Below are 9,952 nucleotides of genomic sequence, written 5' to 3'. Positions count from 1 at the left end.
TCCTGCTTCCTAAATGTTCAGACTGACAGTGTAAAGATTTTATCTTCTCACAGCTTGTTATACTTCTGTTCTATATGCCTTCAGATTGGTTAGTTAATATTTTCTATAGTTAGATTTTAGGTTATTCTTCAGAATATCAACTACTACACTTCCAAATTAACGTGTATACTCGGTAGTTGACTATAAGGAGATGAAAGGTTTGAATTCAGATTAATGTTGAGACAGTAGCATGAAATCTAAGTGCTCCCACATTTATATTAGTTGAGGATGTGACAAATGATTGCACTTGTTTGAACAGATTTGCTTAAAATACAGAATATCTTCTCCTTTAATAACAATGTAGTTTAGTGTTCACACTGTATGTTGTACTGTCCCTTTAACACTGAAGTAACAAATGTTCAATTCATTGCAAATTAATGACAGATTTGCATTTTAAATTTCAGGGTAAACACATAATTTTACAGTCCTTGTTTTATTTAATCCTCTTCATCCTCTGTGAGACACGGAGCTCCTTCAGTCCACCTGACATCTAGTTTAAGTTGAGACATTCACAGAGACGAGTTATTGAGGATACGTCACACCAGCAGCTTTCCGCCATGTTAATAATGCAACACTTTGCTCCTTAGACACCAAATTCCAAGTCATACCTCATTAACTTTTGCTCATTAAGGAAACAAGCAAGTGTTATTTAATACTACAAGAGATGACTGGTCAACAGACTCATTACCTCACGATGGAGTGTTGTAATCATGTTTATGGTGATTCTATAGTGTTTGGCTTTCATTAAGTCGTCTGTGGTGAAAGATGAAAGATCAGTGACACTCTTTATTTTTACTTTTAATCACAGTTTCTACATTTGAAGCACAGCAAAGAAAACAAAACTTTACACATAACAAATGAACGGTAGGAACAGATATGAAATCAACACTAGATATAATCCCATTATTATCATTACTCGGTTTTCTGATATGCCCACATGATTATTCACTGCAGGAACAGATCACCTCCTAACAGGCATTTCTGCTTCATGGTGAGATTTTAAAGATTATGCTATTTTTCTCAATTAATCAATTAATTGTTTTGTCTGTAGAATGTCAAAAAATAGAAAAAAACACCTGTTATAACTTCCAAGAGTCAAAGGTTTTGCCTTTAAATGTCTTGTTTTCAAACCCCAAAGATATTCAGATTACTATCATGTATGACAGAGAAATACATCAAGTCATCACATTTGAGAAGTTGAAACAAGCAAATGTTTTGCATTTTTGCTTAAAAAGCAATTATTCGATTGTCAAAATAATCGCCAGTTAATTGTCAATCAACTTATCTAGATCCAAACCTGATGGTCCAGTCTTCTTTCAGATATTCACATTCAATGAAAAACAAAAATAATCAAAATGACGTGTCGATATCCACAGTTTACACCACTGAGCGTCCTTCATGCTGACTGTCTGTGACGACACTGACACACATCGACAGCAGCTGATGTGAAATGTCAAAAATGATTAGTGGGTTTTCTCTGGGTGAACCTTCATGATGTGATTCAGAAATGCTGCTTTGGATCAATAAGCATTGATCTTCTCTTCTGGTGTATAGACTTAAGCATCAGAGGTATTGATGTCTCGGCTCAGGTCAGCATGGTGACCTTTTGACCTCTGGCTCTGCTAAAACCTAATAAGGACACATTAAGATAGAAAACTATAGATCTTGTTGTAGATCTTCATCTTGTTGAAGCATCAAAGGAAACTCGACACTCTTTTGTTTAACGTTCACCTGGTCTGCTCATCCTGACTCTGTCTCTGTGTGACTGGCGGTGGGCGAGGGGACAGTGGGGCATGCTGGGTTATGGGAACAGAGCGGAGATGACACAGTCACACACCTCAGAGCGGATACAGTCCTGCTCTGATGTCTCTGGCTGGAGCTGTTAGCGGAAGCTGCGGTGCCAGAACCAACTCTGGCCGAGGACACGGGAAATGAGGAGATGGGTGCGCTGAGCTATGTTATCACTGGCTCTCAGACTGGAGAGTGTGTTTGTGTATGCATGTGTGTGCGCGTCTGTCTGCGGAACTGACAGACCGACGGACTGTCGATCCCCCTGCTGTATGCATGATTTGTCCTATTCTTTGCCCAGCAGCACTATGTAAGCAGCAGCTCTCTGGGCCAACGGAGAGTCACTGGCAGGAAGTGTCGACTGGTGTGTATGAACAGGACAGCGGGAAAGAGTTCATCTCATGGTGGTACATTTTATTTACATTAAAACAACATCATATGCACTGATAAAATGTCCCCCAAAGGTTGTTTTTTTTAAACCTAGGAATAAGGTGTAGACCAAATAATTTACTAATGCTTATAGATCACTTATAAACTTTAAATAAGAAAATCTTTTGGGTTGCCAGGTTGTGAAAAATCCCCTCAACTGTTTATAACCTGGCACCCAAAAAGATTTTCTTATTCATGGCTTATAATTGATTTATAGAGTATTAGTATTGGATTTTTTTTCTTAATAATTCAGACCATTTCTGGTTACTTAAGCTAAGCTCTACGTCTCGTTCCCACTTTTGTCTAGTGACATCTGTGTTGCCGGCAAGTTTTAATACCAGTTTGTTTGGGTTCTTGCAAGAAGCCTCCTAGTCACTGAGAAAAACAAAACAGCTGGATGGTAAACCATATTTTTCTTGCAGCTGATTATAGAATGTTGATATGCCATCATCAAAAAGGTAGGTCAGTTTTCTAATGCCAAAGAGTGGCATAAGCAGAGATAGAGGACAGAGCAAAAACCATGTGGGATGGTTCTGTACAGATGACTAATGTGTGTGTCAAGGCCAACTCCCTGACTCCACAGCACTAAAGACAATGCATCAGGTGTGTGACAGCATCAAGGCCCAATCCCTGACTATATGAGGCATACAAACAGGAAGGTAACAAACCCTTTTCATTAAACAAACCTGACACAAAACACAAAACTAAAGTGCTGAATCCTGATGTGCATCAACAAAACCAAAAGGTAGTCCACACAAACAAATTGGAGCTTCCCCATTCTAGGTTCACAAATACAACTACATAAGCTCAACCCTGATCTTCAGGCAGCTACTGATGAGGGTACTTATTCACTGTAAACCAGTGGGTCCAGTAAGCACTTGCTATTGAAGAAGAATACCCTTTGGAAGCAGACTCAATCATCAAAGGAGAACACATTTAGTTTGGAGACCTGATAATCAAATAACGTCTGAGACAACTCTTCTGATCAAACATATGCCAAGTTGGTGTCCTTTCCACCTCCTGACCCCTGCTGATGTGACCTCTCCTGTATTGCCCCTGGATTTGCCTTGATCTTGTATGTAAATGCCCTCCCTTTCTACCCTTTTGTTTATCATGTGTTAGTCACCCTCCTGACCTCTACTGATCTGACCCCTCCCGACGTGCCCCTGGCAAACCATGATCTTGTATGTAAATGCCCTCACAACCTTGATCCATACTGTAGCTTTTGTTCACCATTTGGTGCTTTGATCTTTACTGTATAAAGTCTCTCCACTTCTTCTGCTCTGGGTCAGTCTACTGTATCAGACCAGCTCTGTGTCAGTATGCTCACCGCATTTCCGGAATGCTATTAAACCACTTCCACCACAGCAAACTTTGAACAAGGACTTGAGTGAAATTTCTTCAACAAATGGTGCCGTGACCCGGATGGCAAGAGACCTTCAACGGAGACTCCTTTCCCAGACCAAAAACACACCAGTGACCAAATCCAAATTTCAGAGGTAAGGTCCTTTTGAAAACCTAATTACTGCTGCTGTGTATTGTTGGAGGTCTGTGGAATTGGAGTCCCGGAGAAGGGTGACGCCATCCTGATTTTAAGTAAGTTTGCTGTGTGGTTGTGTATGGGGGTTAATGAGATGTGTTCTCTGTAAGATGTTTCTGGAGACGTTTAGGAACGCTTGTAGTTTCATAACTGAGGTTACTTGCTTCTTCCTTGCCTTAGAATCTGACTCGCTCTTCTTAAGGTTTTATATCTCCAGTAATATCCAGTTACAGATAAAATGGCCATTATGAACTAGATCCTGACGAGGATTGGACCAAGGGTTGGTCCCCAGTGTTTGGGTAACACTGAGAGATAGTCTGTGGAGATGTTTCTGTAGATGTTTAGGAAACGCTTGTAGTTTCATAACCTAGGAATCTTGACTTTGTTGTGAGGTTACTTGCTTCTTCCTTGCCTTAGAATCTGACTCGCTCTTCTTAAGGTTTTATATCTCCAGTAACATCCAGTGACAGTACTAGATCCTGACGAGGATAGAAAATAGTCCAGAAGGGGACTAGGGAGTAGGCCTACGCAGGTTCCAGTGAAGAAGTAGGGTGATTTGTTCTCCCAGGGATTGACTAGTTCTCCCAATACTCAGAAACAGGTATATTTCATTTGTAAGAATCTGACTCGCTCTCCTTACACAAAAATGATTTGTATCTTCTGAGTAGAATGTTGATTTGAAAGATTTGGTAAGTGAATTGTGGGCAAAAGTAGGTGTATATGAAAGTTGTTTTTTGAAGGGATTTTACAGAAGGAAAATGTAAGTTATTTTAGCGGAAGGTTTGGGAAAGTGTTGACTGGTCCTGTTAAATACATGTATGGTAAATGGTACCAAAAGCTTAAAATTTGTTGCAACATAAAAATAAAAAAAAAAAAATAAGAAAACGTGATATAAAGAAAAAAAAAATGAAGTACGGGAAATAAATGTTGAAGGAACAACATTTACAACAAATAAGAGAATAAATGTTGAAGGAACAACATTTACAACAAATAAGAGAAAAATGTGGTAAAGAAAGAAATTAGCCACAAATGTAAAATCCTACGCAACTAAGAGTCTAGGAAAAAAATAACACAACGCAGAAACTAAACTAGTGCAACTAGTGTAACGGCTAGAAAGAAATAACACAACGCAGAGTTAAAACTAATGAAACTAGTGCCACAGCTAGAAAGAAATAATACAACTCAAAGCATAAAACAATGCAGTATAACTAAAAAAAACTAGAACCAAATGACCAACACAAAATCTAAAACAAAATAACACTTTAAAAAATTGGATAAGTCTTCCGGAAGCACCAAAACAAATATGAATGATTAAATCAAAAGATTTAATCTCATATTGCAAAGTTTTTGTTGATGTTTGTCACTTCACGTATGTCTTTGTCTGTAACGGTTGAGGAACGCGTTTTATGTTTTCTTTTCCTTTTCCAAATCTCATATTGCAAAGTTTTGTTGATGTTTGTCACTTCACATGTGTCTTTGTCTGTAACTGTTGAAGAACGCGTTTTATGTTTTTTTCCTTTTCCAAATCTTAGAAATGACTGTTGTAAGAATGATATGGTGATCTGAGACTAAACAAAATTGTTTGTAGATCAAATTATAACAGTTTTTCTAAGTATCTCACTACACAGGCGGAGCAGAGAAAATGGCAGAGAATCCCTGTAGGACTTCACAATTGGACAAAGTTGACCTCCTGGAAGAGGCATTAAGAATTCCTTCATTTGGGGTGAGAAATTGCTCATTTGCAGCAACCCAATCCACATCAAACCCTGTCTATGGCACCTCCAGCAGAAGACCTGTATCTGAAGGTCCTTTCACTGAAAGCATGTGAAGTTTCACAACTTCACACTCCTTTCTTCTGTCTGACACCACACCCATAACTCTACTAGGGAGAGATTTGTTATGCAAACTAAACTGTACCATCTATTGTTCCCCAGATGGCATCTTTTTAGAGACTAATCAACATAACACAACAGCTGTGCTTGCAGCCCTAATAGATCAAAATCAACCCATTTGTGAAGAGAAAAGAAAAATCTATGATAGAATAGTGTCCAGTGTGCCCCGTCAGTATGGGCTTCTTCTTCTAATGATGTTGGTTTGATTAAGACTGCAGAGCCAGTACAAATATTACTGAAACAAAATGTCTCTCTGCCAAGGATTCCACAGTATCCTCTTTCACAAGAAAAGAGAGAAGACATTCGTCCTGTCATCCAGTCTTTACTTAACCAAGGAATAATAGTGCCATGCAACAGTTCATGTAATACACCTATACTTCCCGTGAAGAAACCAGGTAACCAGAATATAGATTCGTACAGGATTTACGAGCTATCAATACAGTAGTACTTCCCCGTTTCCCTTTAGTTCCAAATCCAACTACTGTATTGTCTTCATTACCTGCTAACTCAACTCACTATACGGTACTTGATCTCTGCAGTGCCTTCTTTTCTGTCCCCTTACATACAGACAGCCAGTATTTGTTTGCATTCACCTATGAGAGAGGACTTCCACCTTGTCTAAAAGCTGTAGCTGCAGCTGCACTTGCAATCAACAAATCTGCTGATATTGTTCTAGGTTCGCCACTCACAGTCATGGTCCCGCATGATGCACTCACCCTAATCACCAGAGAGGCACACAGACATGTGACAGGGACCAGAGAGGCAAAATATGTACTAACACTCACTGCTCCACACATTACACTCAAAAGACGTACCATCCTTAATCCTGCTACACTTCTACCTACAGAAGAGGATGGTGATAACTCATAACTGCATGGATGTCATCTCTTGTTCATCTAAACCTCGTCCTGACCTTTCAGAAACTCCTATCCCTAACTCTAATCTTGTTTTCTATACTGATGGCTCTGCTTATAGAGAAAATGGAGTGCCATACGCAGGGTATGCAATTTGTCAATTAATATTAATAATAATTAATAATTTTTCAATTATTGAAAACGTCGCCCTGCCACCCTCAAGCTCCGCCCAAGTAGCTGAGTTGCATGCAATGACGGAGCCTGCTACCTGGCCAAAGGTAAAACTGTTACCATTTACACCGACTCCAGGTATGCTTTTGGATGTTTATATGACTTTGGCATGTTATGGGCGAACCGAGGATTCATTACATCCTCGGGGACACCCGTTAAACATGACAAATTCATTGATGAACTGTTAGATGCATGTCAACTACCTTCATCTATTGCAGTTGTTAAGTGTGAAGCCCACACCAAATCCAACGATCCTGTTTCAAACGGCAATGCTTTGGCTGACCATGCGGCCAAAACAGCTGCCAAAATTGGTAACCCTGTCCATGTTAAGCTCTGTCCTTCCATACCTGCTAACAACCTTGCTTCTCTTAATGATGTAGCCCTCTTACAGGAGACTGTTGATGTGGAGGAGCATAGGTTGTGGCTTTCCCATGGATGTAAATGTGTAAATAACTTGTGGGTCCACAATGACGGCCGCATTGTGGCACCTACGTCCCTGTACCCATGGCTTGCACGCATGTCACATGGCTTAGCGCATGTAAGTAAAGGAGGAATGTGTCTGACAGTGTTGAAAGACTGGTATGCTCCAGGATTTACATCGTATGCCCAAAAGTACTGTGAGAAATGTTTGATTTGTCAACAGCACAACCCTGGGAAAACAGTACAGACAACAATGTCGACACATCCTCCCCCTCAGGGACCTTTTGAAACTCTACAGCTAGATTTTATTCATATATCGAAATGTGATGGATATGATAATGTTCTTCTGTGTATAGATATGTTTTCAAACTGGCCTGAAGCCTGGCCTTGCAAAAAGGCTGACTCTGCTTCTGTAGTGAAATGCTTGCTGAAAGACATTGTTCCAAGATTCGGCATCCCACAAAGCATCAACTCAGACAGAGGAACTCATTTCACTGGACAAATAATGACTGAACTCTGTAACTCACTGGGAATTAAACATAGACTACATTGTCCATACCATCCTCAGTCTGCAGGGCTAGTTGAACGACAAAATGGTGTTCTGAAGAACAAACTAGCCAAACTGTGTGCTGAAACAGGTCTAAAATGGACATCACTATTGCCATTGGCCCTCATGTCAATGAGGTCCACACCCATCAGGAAACACAAACTTACACCTCATGAGATTATTACGGGTAGACCAATGACTGTATCAAGTAATTCAATACTATGCATGAAGAAGATGGATCTTCATGCTATGGATGAATCAATGATATCATTCTGCTCTGCCCTAACCTCTGCTGTTCAGTCAATCCACAGACAAGTAAAAGCTGTCCAGTCTCCTCCTAGTGACCAGCCGTGCCATAACATCCAACCAGGGGACTGGGTCTGCATCAGAGAGTTCCGACGCAAGAACGCCCTGAAACCCCGCTGGTCCAAACCACAACACGTCCTACTTACCACCAACACAGCAATCAAGTGTGAAGGTCGCCCCACGTGGGTCCACGCATCCCACTGTAAGAAGACGCCTCCCCCACCATGCACCTGAAAACGGCAGGATCCATCTTCATCCTGTGGGCTTTCTTCTTCACCTGTGGGCCCGTAGAGGGGTGGCTGCAGCTCTGGGAAGAAACTCCTCCCCCGAAGGACAACGCAGGGCTGACAGCCCCAGAAGAAGAGGTACAGCACCCGCAGCCGCCGGAGGAGAAGAGGAGCACCGCAGGGCCCAGAGCCCCAGAAGAAGAGGCACACCGCCCGCAGCCGCCGGACGACAAGAGGAGCACCGCAGGGCCCAGAGCCCCAGAAGAGGAGGTACAGCGCCCGCAACCACCGGAGAACAAGAGAAACACCGCAGAACCTAGAGCCCCAGAACAACATGTACAACACCCACCGACAGTCATAACAGACACCAGAGACCCAGGAAAAGATACACGACAAACCCCAACACACTCACAGCCATCAAAGGAACAGATCAGACGATCCTACAAACATCACAAACGAGACCTTTCGAGACAACAAGAGGGGAACACACCCATAACAGTGCTCCCATTCCAAGTTACGGAGCCATGGCAGCTTTGGATCAAATAAGAGACCCTTCTCATGCGGTTGAAGATCTTGCAAACACTACCGCAAAAGGCATGTCCATGTTCTCACAAGAAATGACTGCTGTGAGAAGAATGACTTTACAAAATCATGCTGCTCTGGATTATTTACTGGCATCTCAAGGAGGAACCTGTGCAGTAATTGGAGCTGAATGTTGTATTTTCATACCTGATCACAATGCCACCATACAAGAAATAACTAACCATTTGAATAATATTGCCAAAACATTACATAACCCTGTCACCACTGGTCTGTTTGATTGGTTTAAACAGAAATTAGGAGCATTAGGTTATGTAATCTTTGAAATTGTCTTGCTTGGATTTGGAGTCTTGACTGTTGTAAGCCGTTTGATCACCTGTCTTAAATCCATTTGTAACTCATGTATCACTCAGACAACCACTAAGATCATGTACACCACTGCAACTCCACCTATCCTACCAATAGAGTTGGAAAATTCAGACTTTTTGTTTAAAATTGAAGTAGATTTAGACTAAATAGACTGTAGCCACATTTAAAAAAAAAAAAAAAAAAAAAAAAAAAAAAAAAAAAGTGTGGATTGAAGAAGAATACCCTTTGGAAGCAGACTCAATCATCAAAGGAGAACACATTTAGTTTGGAGACCTGATAATCAAATAACGTCTGAGACAACTCTTCTGATCAAACATATGCCAAGTTGGTGTCCTTTCCACCTCCTGACCCCTGCTGATGTGACCTCTCCTGTATTGCCCCTGGATTTGCCTTGATCTTGTATGTAAATGCCCTCCCTTTCTACCCTTTTGTTTATCATGTGTTAGTCACCCTCCTGACCTCTACTGATCTGACCCCTCCCGACGTGCCCCTGGCAAACCATGATCTTGTATGTAAATGCCCTCACAACCTTGATCCATACTGTAGCTTTTGTTCACCATTTGGTGCTTTGATCTTTACTGTATAAAGTCTCTCCACTTCTTCTGCTCTGGGTCAGTCTACTGTATCAGACCAGCTCTGTGTCAGTATGCTCACCGCATTTCCGGAATGCTATTAAACCACTTCCACCACAGCAAACTTTGAACAAGGACTTGAGTGAAATTTCTTCAACACTATGCAGTTACCCCCAGAAAGCCATGGACGTGATTCCG

This window comes from Thunnus albacares, chromosome 1 (assembly GCF_914725855.1).
Source record: "Thunnus albacares chromosome 1, fThuAlb1.1, whole genome shotgun sequence".
Classification (NCBI taxonomy): domain Eukaryota; kingdom Metazoa; phylum Chordata; class Actinopteri; order Scombriformes; family Scombridae; genus Thunnus; species Thunnus albacares.
This window is presented reverse-complemented; position numbering follows the sequence as displayed.